Genomic DNA, 24,825 nt, shown 5'->3' on the forward strand with positions numbered 1-24,825 from the left:
TTATGGTAGGTGAATTTTATCTCAATAAAGCGATTAAAAAAAAACTCGACTAAAGTAATCACAGAGTTAAGTTGAAGGCCTAGAATATCAAGCTATTTTGAACTTTGTTGGCACATATAAACCCATTGGTATTAGATTTTATGTTAGTTATTTTTCTGGCTCAAAGCTTTAGAAGGCTGATTTCAGAGAAATAATTTTTCCTTCGTGATCGATAACATCACTATCTATGTATTAAAAGCTTTATAAACATACTGCAAAAAAATCACTGTTCCCCCAAATCACAATCTTCTTATGAATTTAGTTTAATGTTAATTTTAAATCACTTCAAATTGTATATTTTTAATTTTAACTGAATTTTTATATGACAAATTTTATTTAAATTGGAATTTTAACAGAGTCCAATTGAAAATTATATTGTGAGAGCTCTGTTCCCTTTTATATTAAAATTATTGATTTCTAATTTATTTGTTTTTAATATGAAGCTCTGTACATTAGTTTTATTTCAAGTGAGATACATCTGTCTTTGATTTCACATACCTTGTTTCCAATAGTGCATAATCCTATGTGATAAATGACCTCTTCAGCTAAATATAAATCCCCAAGTATCATGTTTCTAAAATTTGATTTTAAGATTATGAGTCTCTACCAAGGTTGTGTGAGGTTAATTAAGCATAATTCATAATAAAAGATATTCTTTCCTCAAGATGTAGCTTATTAAAAGCTTAAGTCTCACACTAAATCTCATAAAATATATTTGGTTGCTGACAAGTGGGGGGCGGGGAGGTTAAGAATGCAATTGCAGATAAACCAAATTTCCAGAAACTACCAAAATTTTGTTTGAGATGCTAATTCCTGCAAGGCTCTAGCACTTCATAAAAAGTTACATCTTGGTCTTGACCTCTAGGTCACGCCACATGAAAGTATTTATCGGGTAATTTGAATTGCACATTATAACTTAATACACTAATTAGCAAGAAGGCCTTCAATATGTGCATTTTTCTTTCACTTCTGGGATGATGGAGCAAGAGTCCAGGGTTCATGTTCCATCTACCAAGAGACTAAATCAAAGATGGGAAAACCAAGGGAATCTGCACGGCAGCATCATAACTTGAGTGCCACAATTAACCATGACATCAGTTTAAAAAATGTTATTTTTCTCCCTAAACAACTGGCCTTAAATCAAGGAAGCACCTAAACAAATGAAAGAATGTTTACATAGATACATGCACACCAAGGTACCTACCTACCAGTATGCACACTTTTCTCTTAGTGAAACGTCTTTTGCTTTGGGTGTGGTGGGGAGGTGGGTATAGAAATGGAAGAGGTTTTTCGTGTGTGTGTCTTAGTCACATTCTTCATTTTTTCAGGCGTAGAAAAAGCTTCTAGCGCGGGCTTTAGAAATGGATTGTATTGGACAATAGCACTTTGAGATGAACAAATATAACATACTGTGCTAGGGTGGCTGTGTCATTGACCTGAGAGTCAACCAGGGACCATGCTTAGGCGGCTGCTGTTCAGCAACAACCCAGGGTGAGGCAAAAGTGGGTGACAGTTGTTCATATGGAAAATAATATAATAATTAATAAATAATAATACAAGAATAAGCGCTGTGTTTCGTGTACTCACAACTATAAACCTAGTTTTCCCCCAACCTGTACATTTAATTTGTAGAAAGTTGCTAATCCCAGGGATTTGCTATTTTCCCGGACATCTTTACGTTATGTTAAACGCACTATTTTACCACATGGACCCACAAAAAGAACTCACTGGCTTTTTGCTTTGGAGTGTTTGCTATTGTAAGTGATCCCAAAATTACTGGATTTGAAAGTGTCTGGTCCCCATGTTTTAACATAAAATTTAAAGTAATCATTTATATAGCTTTATGTCTTAAATTCAAGTGTAAAAAAAAGTGAAAAAACTTATTTTCAGTGTTTAATTTCAGGAGCTAGCAGTGCCACTACCCTATAGATACGTCCATTTAAATAATTCTGCTGCGGTTTGTTTTAAAGCTGCACATAGCTTGTGCAGCACATGGCACAAAGGACAATCCACAATGAGCCACTGCAGTGGGCAACATCTAAAATAGTCAGAAGTTGGACAGTATTCATTCCATCCAGGCATGGGCTATTGACTTTACTCATTTTTCCTTAAGCTTTATAAAAATTATTTAAAAGAAAAAAAATTCTGGGTAGTTTGAGATGTTTACCATGAGAAAAGTACTTTAATAACATTGACATTCCTACAATCACTGTTTAAGAGGGGGCAATCTTCAGTATACCTCTCAGGTTTTCACTTGACACTGGCTTCTCAGAGGGTCAACAGGACACGTTCATTTATCACCAGAACTGTCACCAGGCTACCATCAGGGGTCTACCCTCCCAATGACCTGTCCCATGCACAGCTCCTTTTCATGTGACATCAGAGTTAATTAAGGTCAGTCAGTGAGAAATCTCCTGCTGGCCAAGGAGTTACCTTTTCCCCAAAAATGCTCTCCTCCTACACCACTGTCCTTTCATGGAATAGGTTGAGAAACCACCTCTCTAGAGCTGCCTAACAACATGTCATTTCAGTTTACCAGAAGATGTCATGGACATTATCTGAGCTGCCTGGAGCAGGGGTCAAGATCTGGTTGACAGTGCATGAGACATAGCTTGGCAAGTATTCAGGAGAGAAGTCTGGTAGACCTTCATCTGGTTACAAAGGGGAGATGAACAGAATAAATGGTCCTTGTTCCCTAAAAATGTTGGGAGGACGGTTTCTTCTGTCAGGCAGGGCTTAGCCATGCTCCGTTTCCCTACAATAGCAGGAAATACATTACATTTGAGGCATGCTCCCCACTGGTCTACGTTCAGAGGACTGTGGGAAGGCTGGGCCTGATGTCATCGGGTATAGAATGGATCATATCACCAGCAGTGGTATGCCATTTATTGTTCATGTTGATTTCAGGCCAGAATATATTAACTTTCAGGTTGTGAACACCAGAAAAAGATTGCTTGGTAGAGGTGCAATTTCAATACACACATGCAATATATGCAAGACTGTCACAGAGTGCTTATTGCTGAAAGAGCATTCGGATATATGTGCATTAGAATAGTAGTAATATTATTAAAATGTTTGAACTTACACAGTTATTCATTTGCAAGCATCAGATTTTATGTATGCAACCCACGATTTAAAGGAAAATTTTCTTTGCTCTACAAGGCACTGGGATTACAGTTTGTTCTACCACCCAATATTTTACCAATTACTCTGTGTCCATTACTGTTCAATGCTAAAGTTCCAGGCATCTATGGAGATGATGACAGCAGGTTTCTGAATTTCATGGACATGTTATTTGCATGAGCCCCTGTGGCTTCCTTTAGGAAGGAAAGCATCAGAGAAGATCTGGGAAATCAACTCAATATACTAGTAGAAGCTTGCCATATGAATGGTTAAAGTATATAAACTAGAATTGGAACTGTTAAATTTAGCTTAGCCACTGCCTATAACCTGTCATGTAACACAGACAACCTTCAGATTCACACAGTTTTTTCTAGGGGAAAAATATGGAGCTGTATGTTGTGATGCTATTAATTCACCAGAAAAAAATGCATCATGCTAATTTGCATTTTGAATTCAAAATAATGCCTTTACAATGTGTATAATAAAATGAAGAAGAATAGACAGGCAGGCAAACATGCGCCTTAACAGTGTAGCTATTCATGCAAGAAAAAGCCGAAAATATTATGATAGCTAACCCAATGTTTGGTCTGTTCTTTTCATATATTCTTCAAATTTATAATCAATTATAAATAATGAGAGTATGCCATCTGCTTTGCATATAAAAATAGGGGAGAAATAAAAGGAGATTGGAAGGCTGAGAATTATAAACTTTTGACATTACTTTTTAAAAATATATTTTTATTGATTTCAGAGAGGAAGGGAGAGGGAGAGAGAGATTGAAACATCAGTGATGAGAGAGAATCATTCATCGACTGCCTCCTGCGCACCCCACACTGGGGATCGAGGTGGCACGTGCCCTGACAGGGAATCGAACCATGACCTCCTGGTTCATAGATTCAACCACTGAGCCACACTGGCTGGGCCTGACATTAATTTTAAGTTTACTTGGACAGTTTATAAAATCCTAACTATATAGAAAACATTTTCTGGAGTACTTTAGACTGTCTATAAAGACAGTGCTTTATAAATTCACTCACTAAGAGGAAAGTTGAGATATCTCTGTCTTTATAAACAATAATATACACAAAACTCTCTGATTCTTGAGATTTAAATGGCCAAGAGTGTGCAATAAAGTGATTCATCATAAGAAAATTGAATTTTTGAAAGCTATGCTAGCATACTTTCTAAGGCTCATTAAACACTATCCTTGACATTGTATTTCAATGTTGTCAAAATCAGTTTTCTTCTACATTAAACTATTTGAAATATAATTGCTTTTCACTGAGCACACTTTGGAGACTAAACCTGCTTAGACAATGGGATGGGTGTGTTGACTTAACGATTCTTTTTAAAAAATTCTGGGTTCCTTCAGTTTCCATGTTTTCTTAAAACTCAACAAATTTACTTAGTAAATATTTGTAATAGCTGTTCCTTCTTAAGTTTTTACAAACTTTAAAAAAAATCTCATCTCAGATGGAATTAATGTTATATAAGTTTTGCTGGGAGTCATGGTTCTGGAAGGGAAAATAACCTATTAAAAGCAGTGTGCTTCCACCAGCGGTATCTCATCTTAAAAAAATATATAATTTACTGAGTGTTTTTCACCCATTTCAGTATGTGATATGAAGACATTCCTGACAAACATCACAGGACACTTTCTAGTCATTTGCACCCCAAACCTGGAGAACATTATGTTTAATTCTTGGGACATTTTTACTCATACACTTTCATTAATCTATCTAGAACTTTGTTACTAGAATTAGTCTTTTTGATATCATCCAAGATACTACATCTCTGTTGAAAAACAAAACAAAACACCGATTTCTGTTACCAGTTGGCTATCAACCTAACAGGCCTTAAAATAACATATGAATCAGCTCATTCTGGGGGACAAGGCCAGAACAAATAGAAGTTACATAAAGCCAGAAGGAAGACGTCTGTGGAGACATAGTAAGGTCCCTAGTATCAGCTCTGTCTGCACAAACTTAAACTACCCAACCCTCTGAGAGAGGCCCATAACTCTAGGAATCTGGGAACTCCTCCCTTATTTGTCTATTACATTCCCATATGACCACTTCCTCTCATTCCCTCACCTTTTTGATTTCTCCAATCTTTAGCCTCAGTATTTATTCTCCCATTTAATATTTTAAGCATATACTAAGAGAAGCATATACTAAGAAGAAAAGATTGCTTTCTTTAAGTTTCTAACTTAGGCTGCATAATAAATAAGTAAAAAACTATGTATAGGTGTATGTAATTTCCTATTTATAAACTCCTTTTTATACAAATACTAGAGGCCTGGTGCATAAAAATTCGTGCACTGGGGGGCGGGGGTCCCTCAGCCCAGCCTGTGCCCTCTCACAGTCCGGGAGTCCTCAGGAGATGCCCTACTGATGGCTTAGCCTGCTCCCCGAAGCCACAGTCTGGCCTCCCTCTGCGGGAGGTGCCCGGACAGGCTGATCAGGGGATGGTGCCGGCCCCCCCATCGCCCCTCCACCGCCGCTGGTCACTACCCCTCCCCCCAATTGCCATTACCTCCCTTTGCCCACTGGCACGCACCTTGGCTGGCCTGGTGCTGCCTGGTTGCTGGCCCCGCCTCCCACCGACGGGTCGGTCTGCAGTTCAGTCAATGTGCATATTACGCTTTTATTATATAGTATAAAATTACATTCTATTTGTATGTTATCACAGGGAAGTACCAGCTGTGGAGGTAGCTAACCCAGCCCAGGGAGTGAGGAACTTCTCTTAGAAGAATGATATTGAAGGTAAGGTCTGAAGAATGAGTGCGTGTGTGTTTGCAAAAAGGAAATACCAGTGAGTCTTTCTCCTTCAAAGACTTCCAGATTTTCAAAACTGCTAAAACTCATCTTTACTTTTTAAGCAATTGTACCAACTGCCTTTCAAAGTTTCTGGATTCTACAACTCTGCTTTCCTTGACCTCTTTGCTGAGAGGAGAAAGGCCTATTGTCTTCATATATAAATAAATATCTGACTTCACTTGCCACTAGAAAAAAATCCAAAAGTGAACATTTTCTAGAATATATGCCCAGGTCGCATTGCACAGAAGAGGCTTGGGATGAAGACCCAGCAATGGGGTCATAAAAGATGATGGGATGTGATCCATTAGCCAGGACTTAACTTGTTCTCCCTTTTCACTCCTATTCCCAGCCCAAACCTTCTTATTCAAGATGGAAAAACAATGGCAACAACAGTTGCATTACCTAGTATCTTTACACTGTGTTGGTGTACCTAGAAATTAAAGTTCCCCATAAACTGTCCCTCTTCTGGGCTGTTTGGAACCGTTGATCAGCAAGAGTATCCCACAGCAGGAGGACTCATTAAAGGAAGTATCTCCTGGGAACCATTTCTCTGGTGGCTGGGCAGTTTAGATCCTCATTCTGAATCCTGAGTCTAGATTCAATTCAGGAGAACATGGCAACTCAACCAAGGATAAGAAAGGGGTCACTGGAACCAAAGGGTGGCCAAAATGGAAGGAACGGAACATTTCAGATGTGTGGGGAGAATTATCACCAACTCTTGGACATATGTCGCCAACCTCCTTCACCTACACAACTCACACATAGTGTCTTAGAAGGAGAGCTAATGTGGAACCATGACTCCTTCAAAGACCTCTGTGACTCAGCGGGATGGTTAGGATACAGTTTCAATCAGTTCAACCAGCATTTATTGAGTGACTACTATGTACTAGGCACTGTACTGGATTTACAGCTGGAAGATAGATAGAAGGCCTTTCAGCCCTGAGCAGCCTCCTAGGACATGAGTCATCTAGAAATGGATTAGATGAATCCCATCTAATATATTAGATGACTTATATAGGAGACTATATAAGTCAACAAATAGAGATCACCTTAAATACAAGGCATTTATGCTAATTTCCTAAATGCTAAATGACTTTATGTGGCAAACGCTTTGCATAGGGTATTTTTCATTTATGAGTTTTGGGGACAGGGAATGGGGGAGTGAGTGGTAGACCACTTTTCATCTGTGCATCAACAATGTGTGTCAAATATCCCCTACCACTTAAGAAGTTATAGGTACATTTAGGGTGCTAATAGTGAATAATAATCTAGTAATAAATAGGGGAATTACTCAATCCCAGTGGTTCCCTCCCTCTAGTTTTAGCAGAATTCCCTATGGAAAAGATTTCAAAGCTATAAACATTTCCAAACAACAACAGAGAACAAAAATCCAATCCAGCAGTTGACATTAAGTGGAAAAGAGAGTTAAACAGTGTTTTCCAAAAAGAAAACAATACCATTAATCATAGTCCAAATGCTTAACAAGGGTTTACATGGCCTTTTAAAATTGTTTGTTTGCAATCTCCTCTAATAGATCCTTGCCTTTCCCTCTGTTTACATATATTTTTGGTGTCTCTAATGCCAACTTAGAAAAAGAAAACAAACATAAAAATCAGTCTATATCTCACTCCTTATAATTTTCATCCAAGGAGTATATCCATTTGACCACTCTCCACTGTTTTTTTTGGAATGAAAGATAAAGAAAAACTCCTCAATAGATGGCAGGATAGGATTTTTCTTAGATTGGGATAAACGTGGCTACATTCTGGTATGGAAAGGTGGCCCTCCAAGTAGTAGATCAAGACAAAAGAAAATGCTTTTTTCTCTTGAATTCTTGCAGGTTTGAATTCCTGAAAGAAATAATCTAAGGAAGAGCAAGAAACCCAAGGAGCAACAACAGGGCAAGAAATGTTTCCATTTCTGACAATAGTAGAAGGGCTGCCAATTAAACAGGGAAATCAAGGCTGTGGCTGTGTCCATCCCAGACAGAAAGTAATGCCGCCAGGAAAATGCTCTAGAAGATTGTCTTTTTCTCAGACATAATAGCTTGTCATTCTAAACCAGGAAAACTAGAGTGGCTTTCTTTATTTCCTAGATTTTAACATTCAAGGTATGTATGGTAAATGTTGGTTTTGACTTTATTTGATTTTTAAAATAATCTTCAACCAAGGATATGTTTATTGATTTGAGAGAGAGAGAGAAACATCATCAGCTGCTTTCCACACTCCACCTGGGAATCCAACCCTTACCCTAGGTATGTACCCTGACCGCACCCTGACAGGAAATCCAACCCTCAACCTAGGTGTGTGGCCTGGTCCAATGAAACCACAACCTTCCTTTGCACAGGACACTCCAACCAAACGAGCCACCTAGCCAGGGCACAGGACACCGTTTTTAAAATCAGAAAGGTGAAGGTTTGTGAATCCTAGTCTGGTCACTCCACAAAGGTGTGTGACACTCAGCAAATCAGCCTGAGATTCTAGGTTTCAGTGGGGGTAAGGTTAAAAGTGCACATGCTCAGGAGATGCTGGATGGTGTATTCCTGCACCTTCCCCGGGGGTGGTATTAAGTGGGCCCCTGTCCCAATCTAGGTAGCAAATCCTTCACAGTCAAACACACATCAGGGTCCTTCCTTGTACTCATTTCATTGAGAAAAAGCTCCAAGTCTTTGAGGTTTCTGGGATCTAAAAGGTGCCCAGAGAAGTAGACACTGGATTCCTGGGAGCAGCCTGAAAGAGGACAGCCCAGCTTTCTCAGAGGATCTGCATGATGAGGCCTTTTCCAGAATCAAAGTGATGACCGGTCTCAGCGTCCTTTTGCTTTAGTTAGGTTGTTTGTTTGATTTATTCATTTTTTTTATCTTTATTGTTGAAAGTATTACATGTGTCCCTTTTTTTCTCCCATTGACCCCTTATAGACTTCCCCCCATTCCCCGGCCCCAGGTCTCCACCACCCTATTGTCTGTGTCCATGGGTTATACATGTATGCATACAAGTTCTTTGGTTGATCTCTTTCCACCCACCCGCACCTTCCCTCTGAGATTGGATAGTCTGTTTCATGCTTCTGTGTCTCTGGATCTATTTTGTTCAGCAGTTTATTTTGTTCATAAGATTCCACATATGAGTGAGATCATATGATACTTGTCTTTCTCTCACTGGCTTAGCATAATACTCTCCAGGTCTATCCATCCTGAATCAAAGGGTAAGATAGCTGTCTTTTTCATTGCTGCAGAGTATTCCATGGTGTAAATGTAACACAGCTTTTTTATCTACTCATCTACTGATGGGAACTTGGGCTGTTTCCAGATCTTAGCTATTATAAATTGTGCTGCTATGAAATAGGGATGCATACATTCTCTCTGATTGGTGTTTCAGGTTTATTAGGATAGATTCCTAGAAGTGGAATCTCTGGGTCAAATGATAGTTCCATGTTTAATTTTTTGAGGAAATTCCATACTGTTTTCCATAATGGCTGCACCAGTATGCATTCCCACCATCAGCGTACTAGGGTTTTCTTTTCTCCACACCCTTGCCAACACCTGTCATTGTTGATTTGTTGATGGTAGCCATTCTGAAAGATGTGAGGTGATACCTCATTGTTGTTTTAATTTGCATCTCTCTGATGATCAGTGGCTTTGAGCATTTTCTCATATGTCTCTTGGCCATTTATATGTCCACTTTGGAGAGTGTCTATTTAGGTCCTTTGCTCATTTTTTAATTGGATTGTTTGTCTTCCTTTTGTAAAGTTGTATGAGTTCCTTATATATTTTGGATATTATCCCTTTATCAGATGTATCATTGCCAAATATGTTCTCCCATACAGAGGGTTCCCTTTTCATTTTGTTGATGGTTTCTTTTGCTGTGCAGATTTTATTTTGATGTAATCCCACTTGTTTGTTTTTTCCCCTTAGTTTCCTTTGCCCTAGGAGGTGTATCCACAAATGTATTGCTATAAGTGATGTCTGAGATTTTGCTGCCTATAGTTTCTTCTAGGATTTTTATGGTTTCATGTCTTATATTTAAGTCTTTTATCCATTTTGAGTTTATTTTTGTATATGGTGTAATTTGGTAGTCTAGTTTTATTCTTTTGCATGTATCTGTTCAATTTTTCCAATACCATTTATTGAAGAGACTGTCTTGATTCCATTGTATGCTCTTGCCTCCTTTGTCAAATATTAATTGAGCATAATGGTATGGATCAATTTCTGGAGTCTCTGTTCTGATTCATAGATCTATATGCCTATTCTTGGGCCAGTATCAGGCTGTTTTGATTACAGTGGCTTTAGAGTATAACTTGATATCTGGTATTGTGATCCCTCCAACTTTGTTCTTCTTTCTCAAGATTGCTGTAGCTATTTGGGTTCTTTTTTGGTTCTATATAAATTTTGGGGATATTTGTTCTAGATCTGTGAATATGCCATTGGTAATTTAATAGGGATTGCATTGACTCTATAGATTGCTTTGGGAAATTTTAATGATGTTAATTCTACCAATCCATGAATACAGTATATTCTTCCATTTGTTTATATCTTCTTGCATCTCTTTTTTCAACTACATCCTGTAGTTTTATGAGTACAAGTCTTTTGCCTACTTGATTAAGTTTATTTCTAGGTATCTTAATATTTTTGTTGCAATCGTAAATGGGATTGTTTGTTTTGTTTCTTTCTGAGAATTCAGTCTTGCTGTGTAAAAATGCTATCGATTTTGGGGTGTTAATATTATATCCTGTTGCATTGCTAAATTCATGTTTTAAATCTAGTAGTTTTTTGGTGGAGTCTTTTGGGGTTTTCTATGTACAATATCATGTCATTTGTAAATAATGAAAGTTTTACTTCCTCCTTTCCAATTTGGATGCCTTTTATGTTTTCTTCTTGTCTGAAAGCTGTGGCTAGCACTTACAGTACTATGTTGAATAAAAATGGTGAAAGCTGACATCCCAGTCTTGTTCCTGTTCTTAGGTGAAATGATTTTAGTTTTTGTCCATTGAGTATGATGTTGGCTGTAGGCTTGTCATATATATCACTTATTAAGTTGAGGTATGATCCCTCTACTCCCACTTTGCTGAGAGTTTTTATAAAAAATGGATATTGGATTTTGTTGAATACCTTTTCTGCATCTATTGGTATGATCATGTGATTTTTATCTTTCAATTTGTGATGTATCACACTTATTGATTTGTGAATATTGTACCAGCCTTGCATCCCTGGAATAAATCCCTCTTCGTCATGGTGTATGATCCGACTTACTAATATTTTGTTGAGGAATTTAGCATCTATGTTCATCAGGAATATTGGCTTCTAATTATCTTTCTTTGTAGTTCTTTATCTGGTTTTGGAATTAAGATAATGTTGCCCTCATAAAAAGAGGTTGGAAAAGTTCCTTCTTCTTGGATTTTTTAGAATAGTTTGAGGAGGATAGGTATTAGTTCTTTGAATGTTTGGTAAAAGTCCCCTATGATGCTGTCTGGACCAGAGCTTTTGTTTGCTTGGGGTGGGGGGTGTTATTACTGCTTCTATTTCATCAATTGTTATTGGCATATTCAGGTTTTCTGATTCTTCCTGATTCAGTTTTGGAAGATTGTATTTTTCTAGGAATTTGTCCATTTCATCCACATTGTCCACTTGTTGACATATAGTTGCTCATAGTATTTTCTTACAATTTTTTGTATTTCTGTGATGTCAGTTGTTTCTTCACCACTTTCATTTCTGATTTTAATTATTTGGGTCCTCTCACTTTGTTTCTTAATGAGTCTGGTTAAAGGTTCTTCAATCTTGTTTTTATTTTCAAAGTACCAGCTCTTGGTTTCATTGATCTTTTGTATTGTTTTTGTCACTTATTTCTGCTCTAATCTTCATTATTTCCTTCCTTCTACTTGCTCTGGACTTTTCTTGTTGTTCTCCTTCAAGTTCTTTAAGTCGTAGGGTTAAATAGTTTATCATTAATTTTTTTTTTTTAGGTAGGTCTATAGTGCTATGAATTTCCTCTCAGGACTACTTTTGCTGTGTCCCAGAGATTTGGGGTTGCTGTGTGTTCATTTTCATTGGTTTCCAGAAAGTTTTTTGTTTCTTTCTTGATTTCATTGGCAACCCATTCATTGTTTAATAACATGCTATTTAGCCTCCATGTGTTTGAAAAGCTTTTGAGTGTTTTTAGTGTAGTTGATTTTTAATTTCATTCCATTATGATTTGAGAAGATGCTTAATCTCATTTCAATCTTCTTGAATTTCTAGAGACTTGTTTTATGTCCTAACATGTGATCTATCTTTGAGAATGACCCATGTGCATTTGAGAAGAGTGTATATTCTGCAGCTTTGGGGTGAAATGTTCCAGAAATGTCATTTAAATCTGATCCAGTATATCCTTTAGAGTCACTGTTTCCATGTTAATTTTTTGTCTGGAGGATCTATGCAGTGAAGTTAGTGGGGTGTTAAAGTTCCCTACTATGATTGTATTGCTATCAATCTCTCCCTTAAAGTCCTCCAGAAGTGTGTGTGTGTGTGTGTGTGTGTGTGTGTGTGTGTATTCTATCTATCTATATCAGGTCCTATATTGGGTGCATATATGTTTACCAGGGTTGTATCCTCTTGTGGATCTATTCTTTTAATATTATGTAGTGACCCTTATTGTCTCTTGTGATGGCCTTTATTTTGAAGTCTATTTAATCAATATAAGTATTGACACCCCAGCTTTTTTTGTTGTTGTTGTTGTTTCCATTTGCATGGGAACATTTTTTCCATCCCTTCACTCTCATCTTGTGTGAATCTTTTATTCTGAGATGGGTCTCTTGTAAACAGGGTCATTTTTCATATCCATTCAGCTACCCTATGTCTTTTGATTGGAGCATTTAATCCATTCACATTTAAGGATATAATTGATAGGTACTTATTTATTGCCATTTTAATTCTTAATGCCTATGTTTCTCTATTTCTTCCTCTCATTACAGTCTCTTTAGCATTACTTGCAGTGCTGGTTTGGTGGTAACAAACTCTTTTAGTCATTTTATGTCTGGGAAACTATTTATTTCACCATCTATTTTGAATGACAGCCTTGCTAGATATAGTAATCTTGGTTTCAGATCCTTGATTTTCATTACCTTGAATAGTTCATGCCATTGCCCTCTGGCCTGGAGAGTTTCTGATGAAAAATCAGCTGACAGCCTTATGGGAGCTCCTTTGTAGGTAACAAATTTGCTTTTCTCTTGCTGCCTTTAAGATTCTTTCTTTGACTTTAATTTTTGGCATTTTAATTATGATGTGTTTGGGCATGGGCCTGTTTGGTTCTTGCTTGGGACTCTCTGAGCCTTCTGAACTTAAGTGACTTTTTCCTTCACCAGGTTAAGGAAGTTTTCTGCCATTATTTCTTCAAACACATTCTCTATCCCTTGCTCACTTTCTTCCCATTCTGGCATTCCTATAGTGTGACTATTGTTACATGTCATGTTGTCCCACAGCTCCCTGAAGCTGTCATTTTGTTTTTTAATTGTTTGTTCTTTTTGGTTCTCTGATTGAGTGATTTTTTTCTACCCTGTCTTCTAACTCACTGATCCAATTCTTGACTTCCCCTAATCTGCTTTGTATTCCCTCCACTATGTTCTTTATTAGTGTTATATCATTCTTCAGAGTTTCTATATCTTTCCTCATGGTGTTGATCATCTTTGCCATTATTATTCTGAACCCTATCTCTGATAAATTTCTTATCTCCATTTCATTTAGTCCTTCTGGAGAATTCTCTTGTTCTTTCATTTGGGGCTTATTTTTTTTTCCTCTCCATTATGGCTGCCTGTTTGGGTTTATGACTATGTATTAGGTAGATCTGTTAAGCCCCCAATCTCTAATGCAGGGCAGTGTCAGATGCTGTTTCTGACTGGCTCTGTGTACCCTGTTTGGAGCTATCAGCAACCCATTGCTTATGACTCCTTCTTCTGGGGCTGGGTGCTTTTGGAAAGGACTAAGATGTGTGCCAAGGCCTGCTTTTCCTAGCCTTGGGCCCCAAATTAGATCAGGAAAAGACTCAAAGCCTCCAGAGATCCAGCTCTGCCTGCAGTCTGATTGTATTTAGTCTTGATTAGCCTCAGGCTATCAACCACAGGGTGGGGCAAAAGGTTTTCCAACATGGTAGGGCAATTGCTTCTGCCTGCAGGCTGATTTTTAGTCTTAGTCTCTTAATGGGCCTCAAAAACTCCACAGGGTAAGGTGAAGGGTTTTCCAATAGGGTGGGCAAACTGCCTTCCCTTCAGGCAAATACAACCTGGATAGCAAAGGTCTCCCAGAGAAAGATGTCCTCTGCAAAGTGAGGGAATGACTCAGCATAGAAAACCAGTGTGGCTGCCCTCCAATCTCCAACCCCAGAGCCTCCAATCCTTACTTCTGTTTATACAGCTCCAGTCCATTCTGCCCTCCCTCTGCTGGAGCCCAAGGTGAGTGGCTGTGCAAGCAATTTTGTGCATTGGCCCTTTGAGAAGGTGCCTGCATTTCCAGCTCTCTCTCTCTCTGGCAGATAGCAACCATGCTGCTTTCCACAGCCAGATGTTTTGTGGGCACCTTTCTCAGTTATGGTGCTCTTGGCTGGGGATCTCAGCTTGGGGTTTAGACCCCAGAGTTCTCAGTGGGGTCCCCCACAGCTGAGATATCCCTCTGGAACTTTAGTTGTTATTTGTGGTTGCTCGGTCAGCCCTTTTGCGCCTGCATTTTTTTTAACCAGTCTCTATGTGGTCACTTTCCATCCTTGGTTATCAGGGTTCTCCCTAGCTAGTCTTCAGTTGGTTTTTCTGTATTTTAGTTGTAATTCCAATTTGGTCCTGGGAGCATGTCAGTGTAGCATCCACGTACTCTGTTGCCATTTTGGAGTCCTTCTGCTTTAGTTTAAAGCCACTTATAGGAGAGCAGTTTGGAACCCCTTAAAAAATCATGTTCTTAATGCCTTTGAAGATCCTTTTTTGATTTAAGTTTATGGGATGGCACTTGAATACCCCTGATAAAAATAACTGGCATGGTTACAATTCCGTCATGGTGTCAGCCACACGCTGAAGTGGAATATCCCAAGGCCACTTTAAACTGGAGTAGCAGAGGCTTCTCATATTCCTTGGAGATGGCACAACTCCAGGGATAAAATGGTTTGGAAAGAAGAGAAAGATGAGCACACTCTTATCCATGCTCATTTCTTTCTCTTCTTGTCATTTAGGCTGGAAGGCGGGGTGAGAGCAGCAAGGTTTGGAGTTTGACCCAGTGAGACTGAAATAATTCAGCCTTACTTACCACTGTGATTAGGAAAAGTATTTAGTGGACCTCAGACTCAGTTTCTTTATACTGAAGAGTACTGTGCTACCTCTTGGGATTGAGTAAGATAAAAAATGTAAATCAAAGTGCCTGACAATCAGGCGTCAGTTTCCTCCTTCTCCCTCACCCAAAGCCTACAGCCTCTGCACATCCTCCAGAAGAAGAAGCTCAACCAGAAGCCCTACGAAATAAGCCCCAAGGAGTGCAGAGCTGTCTGCACAAAGAATCTGAACATCAGCTGTCCTCCTTGCTGGTGTCATGGTATTCATAAGAGGTTAGCAGCCCCAACCTGGCATGAACCCTAATCAAAAGACCTCTGAATAGGAAGTGTTTCAATGGACCAGTGTGTCACTCACAGATTCTGTGGAGAAGGGCCAAGGCATTATTCACAATTATTTTCTCAGCCAAACTCCAACCTAATATCTAGACTGAAAGAAAAGACTAAGTACTAAATAGTGGTGTGGTATGGTGTGGTGTGGTAGATTGTAAAACATGACCACAATATTGTACAACTCCTCCAACCAAGAGAAGAGCCTATTTCCGCAACCCTTAACTCCAGGTTATGACCAATCATATGGCAAAAGGGGTGGGGTAATAGTTCCAAAGCCCAAGCCTCAAAAGGCCATGCTGTTCCCACCATCGCCCTCTTGGACTGCCCTGCCTCCACATAGGGAAGCCAGGACAAGACTTCTGAATGGCAAAAGACTGCGTGAAGAGGAAGGCCCAGTGACAGCCAGTATCAAGGTCCCAGCTGAAATGCCAGATGACTACAGCTGCATGAGTGACTCAGGTGAGAACGGACGGAAAACCACCCACCCGAACGTAGCCTAGATTTCTAACCCACAGACTCATGAGAAAGAATGAATTCTTTTTGGCTACTGAGTTTGGGGGCAGCTTGTTGAGTAGCAATAGATGACAGATAGCAAATGCTACCATGACTCAGCCCTGCAAAATCAGTGACTCTGTGGTGCATATCCCTTTCTATATTTGAAAATAAAAATGTTCATGTGGGTCTCACACAATATGAGGCCTTCAATGCCCTGGAATTACCCCAGGTGCTCTCAGGGAAGGAGAAGCAGCTTGAAAACTCAGTATTTCACAGAAAGGGCCCACCACCACGGTTCTGCAGAGTGGGAGCCAGCTCTGTCTCCAACTGGGTAGTGACTTTTCTCACCAATGAGGACAGACCTCTGGCACATCACAAGAGCCAGCAGAACTATACTGCTCCAACAGGGAGAAGTTAGCCACCCAAGTGGGGCAACACAGATCCCACAAAAGGAAATATGGATACAGAGGCTCCATTAGAGAGGGAAAGCACCATGAGACTTCAAAGAGCACTGTGCTGTGAAGGGAGGCAGGGCTGCACCAAGGCACATGGGTGCCTGAGACAAGTCAATATATGGCACCTTTTAAAAGGACTCTGTAGACATTTTCCAATATTTATAAAGAGGGAAGACTGAATGCTGTGTGGTGTAAGGCAGAGAAAGAGGGCTATTGTCTAGACCAGTGGTCGGCAACCTGCGGCTCGCGAGCCACATGTGGCTCTCCACATGTGGCTCTTCCCCAAAATACCGGCTCTTCCCACAAAATACCGACTTCTGCGCATGGGCCACGAAGTTTCAAATTGCACTGTACGTGCGCACCCGCACGTGGTATTTTGTGGAAGAGCCACACTCAACGGGCCAAAGAGCCGCATGTGGCTCGCGAGCCGCAGGTTGCCAACCACTGGTCTAGACCAGCAATTCAGTTCTAGATCCTAACTCGCATGCCCCACTCGGCAATACAGACCCACTTTCCTCAGAAGGCAATTCTACCACAGCTTCTGATGGCATGCCCCAAGCACTTTCTCCTCTATTCCTTCTGCACACTACTAACACATACTCTTCCTGGCAGGAATTCTTGTAAACAGTTTCCTCCACCTTGTTATAGGTCTAGTGATGATTCAGTTCCTTTTACAGATTGGCACAGGGCAGGTGCCTCCCAGGTGACCAGGCCTCTTAAACCATCCCTATGGCTGGGGCTCTCAAAGTGTGGTCTCTGGATCAGGTGCATCAGCATCGCTTGGAAAGTTGTTAGAAATGCTAGTTATGGGCCCCACTCCAGATCCACTGAATCAAAAACTCTGGGGTTGGACCCAACACTCTAGTGTAGCAAAGTTCTCCAGGTAATTCAGATGCCTGGTAAAATAGGAGTTTCTTTTTTTAAAAATATATTTTATTGATTTCAGAGAAGAAGGGAGAGGGAGAGAGGGATAGAAACATCAATGATGAGAGAGAATTATTGATTGGCTGCCTCCTGCGCACCCCACACTGGGGATTTGAGCTTTCAACTTGTGGATGTGCCCTGACCCGGAATCGAACTGAGACCTCCAGGATCATAAGTTGATGCTCAACCACTGAGCCCTGCTGGCTGGGCAAAAATAGGAGTTTCTTAACCTCAGCCACCCACTGGAATCACTTGGGAGCTTTAAAATGACTGATGTCTGGGTCCCACTTGACTAATTGTGATTAAATTGGTCAGGAATGCATCAGGGCAAGAAGGGGTGTTTTTAAAAACTCTGCAGACGATTCTAATGTGGGGACAAGGCTGGAGACCATGACCCTAGAGAGAAGCAAAGGGTTTCATAGACCTTAATGGGCAGAGGAATTTCTTATCAGAGTTTTGTTAAAAGTGGCCTTGAGTTTAAGTGGTTTCATATTTTTATATAATGAAAGCCAAGCTTTTCATTTATACAAGGTTCACTTCAGGCCTCTTTTAACAAAAGAACCTGATCATTGTTATACCTTGGCTTGTGTAGACCACATGATGGGTGGCTTGAAAGGAAATCTATTCACCCTCTCGCTGTTAAATAGAAGAATGGAAGACTAGGCTGAGAAAAATATGCCTGTAAGCACTGTGATAATCTGTGAAAAGACAAAAGCATTTGCCAAGACTTGGCAATAATGAGATGAGGAAGAATGCAAGGGAAAAACACATTAAATTTCAAGCCAGTAAGAAGAACAAAAATTTTGTTATCAGTTATAGCATGACACCATGAGACAGTGATGCCTCCTTAACAATAGAGATTCTGGAGTACACACCTCGGCTGGTTTTTACCACCAATAAGTTTGTATTAGAAGCAAATGTCTTGTAAAACTTTCATTTTTGGTTAAAACTTATCTAAGTCCATTTTTACTATTTTCTACAAGTCTATATTTTCTGAAACCATGATCTTGCACCCAGGATTTGGTTAACCATGGCATCTTCAAGACCACACTTCTGTTTACTTTGATTACAGGCAGGTCCAAGCTAAGTCTAAGCTTTTGTAAAAAGAGTCTTAAAGAAGGACACATGTGCCCTAGAAGAAGACAGAGCAAAGAACAATGTGGGAGTCAGAAGAGGCTCCTGGCTAACCTAGGTCTAGTCTCTTGGTCACATAGATCAAAGGTCATCAAGGATATTGGTAAAAAGGATTTAGACCCTGACATCAGAGCTAAGAATCCCTTACTGAAATTAGTGCTTCTCAATTAAAAAAGAAAATTACTAAATTTATTTGGTGACATTGGTTAATAAAATTACATGGGTTTCAAGTATACTATTCTATAATACATCATGTGTATATTACATTGTGTGTTACGCACTCCAAGTCAAATCTTCTGTCACCATATATTTGACTCCTTCTACCCTTTTCTACCCACCCCCACCCCTCTTTCCTCTGAAAACCGCATACTATTGTCTGTCTATTGTTTTTTTTCTTATTTGTTCACTTGTTGCTTTCAGTTTTATATATATTACACATAAGGGAAATCATATGGTTCTTAACTTACTGCACTGGTTTATTTTGTTTAGCATGATATTCTCAAGATCCATCTACGTTGTTTCAAATGGCAGTATTCCATTTTTTTTTCTGAAGGCTGGGTAGTATTTTCTTAAGGCTGTATATATGGACCACATACATCTTTTTTTATCCAATCGTCTATCAAAGGACACTAAGGTTGTTCCCATGTCTTGGCCAAGTGCATCTCAATTTTTAATGTGCAAACAAAAATCTGGGGACTTTATTAAAATACAGGCTCTAATTCAATTAAGTTTGCAGCAGATGCTAGACCTTGGACCACACCTTGAGAGTGTTTTGGAGTATGTAGTGGACGTGTGCAAAGTGTGGGGCTGGGAATGGGAGTGGGGGAAGGGAGGCACCAACTTGAGCCCCAACCATGGGATTCAGATTTTTCAGATCCATGGCTCACACCTCCCTAGTGAGATGATCCTGCCAGGAGCCTGTTTGCATGAATGGTTGAGAAGAAACTATCCTAAAGAAAGAGAAAATCAGGAAGACTAGCCTGGTCTAGTGGCTTGAAATCAAAAGCTACTATTGAAGCAGAGCATTGATGCTGAGTGTGGCCAGGTCTTTGTCTTCAGGTTTGCATTATAGCACCCAAGGACTCAGGGTTGAGTCTATGAGAGGAATAGTAAGTCAAAGCATAAAATATGAGAGCACTGTTATCTCGAAAAATTTGGTAAGACATTGCAGAGTAAAGCTGAGTGTTTGCCACCTCACCAGAACTTCTGCACAGACTGAAGCAAGGCTTTTAGGGGATCAGAGGCCCCAATGAAGCATCATAACAAAACAGAAGGAATTACAGGGATAAGTATCTCAGAGAGTTGAAGTTCATAGCTGATTTCCTATATCTTAGTCACTCACTACAGAGGATAAACACCATCTATTATGAACAATCCCTGTAAAGAATCTACTGTAACTGAGGCCAAATGGACAGGCCGAAGCACATTCATATATTGGAATTCATATCTGGCCCTGAGAGATTTCTTTGAAATAATGGTGTGGCTACATCACTCATTCATTGACTCATTCATTCCAAGAAAGCCTCCATGCCAGGTGTCACACTAGGTGCCTGGGATCTAAGGGCAGCTAAGACATGGCCTCTTCTTCTCAAAGGGTAAGGGCACAGCCACATAAACAGAATACTAACACCACCAGGTGAGGACTGGAAGAGGGGCACATTGTGCAACTACATATAGGAGGGTACATGTAGGAATAGGAGAAACCATTCATTCTGTCTGGGCTATGAGAAGACACTCACAGGTTTCTGAGCTGGACTTTGAAGGCAGGGGAGGAGGATATGCGCAGGAAGAAAAAGGGTCTAGCAGACAAACAGCACAAACATGGGGCAATGAATGTGCAAGGCTCATCTAAAAAAGGTGAGCAATTCCTTTGCCTGGGGTAGAGTTTGTATAGCACTGCTCACAAGGAATATCAATTTTCTCTCCGAATCTCTCAGTGTACTACCAAGCAGCCATAATTCCGATATTCTTCATTCAAACTCCAATGGGCTTCAAGAAAATAGATGAAAATTCCATATTAAAAAATGATGCCAGAATTTAAAAAGAAATGTTAGTGCTTTAATAATGTCAATCAACAAATATTTGAAGAACTGCTATCTGTAGTATGAACATTGGGTTCTGTTCTGCTTCTGCCACTAATCAGCTGTTGACCTTGAAAAAAAATCACTAAATTACTCTGTGTGTATTTTCTCATCTCTGAAGTGAATAGATTCCATCTAGGAGGTTCTTTCTCACTCTCCCAATGTATGTGTTCAATGAAACAAGATAAAATCTCTCAAAAACATCAAGGAGAGGAGCAATAATCAAAAATGGCTTCACCAAGACTGATGGGAAATCCCCAGGAATTCTTGACATCCCCCCACATCCGCCCCAGCAGCAATGCAGGAAATTTAGTCCACTATCTCCAGCAGACGCAATGGAACCATTTCCTTAATGAAACCCCCCTGCAGTCCCAGATGTTAAGCCAGAGGCTTTCCTTTCAAGCTCTCCCTCAATTACTCCATTCCTCCCATTTCCTTCCTCTCCCTCAATCTGGTATAAAATCCAGTAATTTAATCAGCAGCATGCACTTTCCAAGCACCCAAGTATGTGAGGAACCACTGGTAATCCTGAAAAGCATGTGGGAGGAGATCTTGTCATTCCAAACCAGCTCATCAGTATGCTAAGGCCAATGAAATGGAATGGATTCTTCCGTTCTAGTAAACTGGTTAAACCCAATGCAACAGATGCTTCTAATGCTTTGAACCATTCCTAATAATATATTTTTACTTAAAAAAAAGGCCAGGTGTTATTTCAAATGTCCTTCCTCCCCTATCCACAATGACAAATACTCTAAAAAATTACATTTATTTGATATCCAACAAACTCCTGACCCAACTGAACCAAGAATCTGACTAACACCAGCAAGCTTTGCATTTCACACTCAAGTGCCAAGAGAGCTTCCCTCACTGGCTCTCCATTCTTATGCCCATTCACATACACATCTCAACTTAAAGCTCTACAGAAGCTCTACTGCTCTGTTATTTGTTCTTGCTTTGCAGAACTCCCCAAGGCAGAGTAATACCAGCCATAACTTTGCAATAGGTTGGATAACCATCCTCAAGGACATGCCATTTTTTGGTCAATATAAAACCATTTTTTTTGCAACATATCATTTTCAACCTTAATATCCAATGCTTTCAAAGTAGATTTAGAATGTCTCAAGTTTTTGGTAAGGAGAATAAAGTGAATATTTGGTTTGTTCTAAAAACTAATATAAAATAGAGGTTTAGTGTCATCATTGAAATCTAAACTTCTTTTAGAATAAAGTGAGCATTAACAATGATAATATAATAATAATAAAAAGAAATGCATATGGGTTTAAAATGACTGGCATCCTTAGAAAAGATAATGTAACTAGAGTTATACATTCTGCTAGTAAAAAAAAAAAAAGCCCAAGATAATTATTACTACTGGATTGTGCATACTCTAATAGCTTAGCTCCTGCAACCCATTAAAGACCAAGTTAATTGGTGGGTCAGGTGCATTCTACTAGGGAAAAAGAAAATACAGTGTGATTATTGATAGCAGGAGAAACCTGTTCATCCTTCCAGTTTCAGCTCTAGTGTCACACGGTTTACTATCCATTCCTATGCAAATGTAGGTAAGGGGAGGAGAAAAAGAGACACTGTGTTCAGCCTACTTCTTGGCATTGTTCATTGAAATTTAGAGTTGGGAAAGGGTCTTAGAAATAATCTATTCTAACTTCTGAATTTTATATATGAAAATAGAAAAGCCTGTTTCACTTAAGTTTCACTAGAAAAGAAATGGATAGCCTTTTATAGAATTTTCAACAGGGAAAGAAAAACTTCAAATAATAATAAACAAGTAAGGTAAAAATATTGAGGAACTAGAGTAGGTGACTACCTACAGTTCATCTGCAACATGATCCATCAGTTGGAGAACTAGTGGATTGCCAAGTGCTATAAATAAAGTTTTCAATATGCAATTCAGAAAAACACAACCAAAAAGGTGTGGCTGCATAAACCTTGGGGAAAACAACAAAAATTGTTATGTAAAATTAGTTTTATTATGAGATTTATTACATTCAATTTGAGAATGGGTGTTATTTTCAGGTACATTTTGATTTAACTTTATGTGATTAATGTAGACTTCCCTCACAAAATTCACAAGCATTTCCAGTTAGTTACAGCAAATTGTAAATGCTAGTTGCTCAAAAACTCAAGAAACACGGGGCCAGAAAAAAAGGTCTGCGGCTTTAATCAAGGGCATGGTGACTTAAAAGTAAGATAAGGAGACTGTGTGTGGAGTAAAGGAGGCTGGTATCCTTTGAAGAGGAAGACACTGCAATACAGAGTACGTACTTGAAAGTATCTGAATTATTGGCTTTTTTTTTTATTTCCCAGGATGTTTGGAAGAAGGTAAATACACTTTTTGGGAGGGGGGATGCATTATCTTTTTGTATTACTGAGCATCTGGTTATTTATCCTTCAAGGCACACCTGCATATCATTCACCCACAGTAATAATCACTGATGAATACACAAAGGATATATAACAATCGAAGGTGAGCAGACCCAGCTCATGATGGGTGCAAGTGGACTCCTGATAGATCCACTGGGCAGAAACTTGGACCCCTTCTGGGCCGTCTTCCCAGACTGCAGCCCCTCCGTTCAGTTGGAAAGTCCTGAGTTGGTCTAGAGCAGGTAGCAACTGTTTCTGTTAATCAGCCAGAGAAGCCTGTGGTCTGGGAAGGCAGGCTTCGCAATTTCAAACCCCAATAGCTCCTTAAACTGGCAGGTAAAGGGGTTCTCACCTTGCCAGTATTTTGTCTTTCTTTCTTCCTACAACACATGCAAATTTTTTAAAAACCACAAACGAGTTCCAAGATTCCTGCCTCCTTCTAAGTAAAATAATATCTAAGAGAAATCACAAGAGGATCTTCTTAGGGTTCTGCCAACCTTCCACGGATCTAAGTGGTCCCTAATCACAAAGAGAACTATACTTCACTGGTTGACCACAGTTTTGAAACAAAAATAAAGATATATCTGTGCAAAGCAGAAGTCAATTAAATATATATTCTTCCCTCCATTTTTTGGACTTACAGTAATTACCTAGATTTACCTTTACATAATAGATAGACTGCAGTAAGTTATTTAGATGCTCTAAGCAATTGTTTTTTAAAAAGCGACTTTTCAAAACGAAAAAATGCATTTTCGAATTCGAACAGCAATATTTCATTTCAATCGTTATTTTAGCAACTTTTTCCAACTGACAACGCGGTTCTCCGACATTAGGACTGGGCTGTGCCCTCGGGTTGTTCACCAATCTAATTGGAACTATAGCTTGTTATTTAGAAACTGTCTAATTCGTCTTTCTACTGAGAAAATATTTAACTGCTACAGCTTTGGGGTTTAACAAGCATTTTTTTTTTAAAACAAAATATGCCCAACTGCACTGACTGTCCTTCCCCGAATCATTGCAGTAACTTATTTGATGTTACTGTCTTTTGCCCCGTGGGTCTGAAACCGCCGGGCAGAGACGGGATCCATTCGCTAAATCCCCTCGGGTTTGACGCCTCCTTGGGGCGGCCTCCACTCTAACCGCGGTGTGACCTCCTAGCCCCGACCATTCAGCCTCCAGTTTCTCTTAACACCCGGCAAAGGGGTGGATCGCACCAATCGCTCAAACCGCATCTTTTGGTCCAAACCATCCGCCCTTTCTTCGCTTGGAATTTAAAGGCTAGGCTTGCAATTCCGAAACTTAACGGTACTTGGGTTCTGGACTGCCCTCGCCGGCGCCCGGCGACCTTGGCGGGACCGGTGGAAGGCCCCCTTCTCCTCCCGTGGCTGCGCGCAGCGCGCTCCAGTCCGCGGTCCGGGACCCGCCAGAGGAGTGGGCGCTTGAGGAACGTTGCGTGGACAGTCCTAAGCGGGCCCTTCGTGGGATGAAGGATACCAGCTCTTGCCATCTCCGGGGACCTGTTTGCTCCCGGCAAGCACATCACCCCCTGCAAGCGGGCTCTCCTCCTTCCCTTTCGAGGCGCGAGGTCGTGGCCAGTGCCACCATCGCCACCGCGGGGCTCAGCCCAGCCCCCGGGCGGCCTCGCGGGCGCTCGTGAAGCCGCGGCGCCGGACTCCGGGGGCTCCTCGGACCGGCTGCCTGGGAACAGGTCTGAGTGTCCGGCAGGTCCCCGACCCCGGAGCCAGGCAGAGCGGGTCCGCGACTCCAG

At 40.1% G+C, this 24,825-nt stretch overlaps 1 protein-coding gene across 2 annotated transcripts in view; it reads right to left on the bottom strand.

Moving 5' to 3' along the window:
• FLT1 (fms related tyrosine kinase 1) overlaps nucleotides 1-24,825 on the bottom strand; it is a 198,723-nt gene that overhangs the window by 173,188 nt on the left and 710 nt on the right. The window lies entirely within an intron of this gene.

The sequence above is a fragment of the Myotis lucifugus genome, unplaced genomic scaffold (genome assembly GCF_000147115.1).
Source record: "Myotis lucifugus unplaced genomic scaffold, Myoluc2.0 scaffold_227, whole genome shotgun sequence".
NCBI lineage: Eukaryota > Metazoa > Chordata > Mammalia > Chiroptera > Vespertilionidae > Myotis > Myotis lucifugus.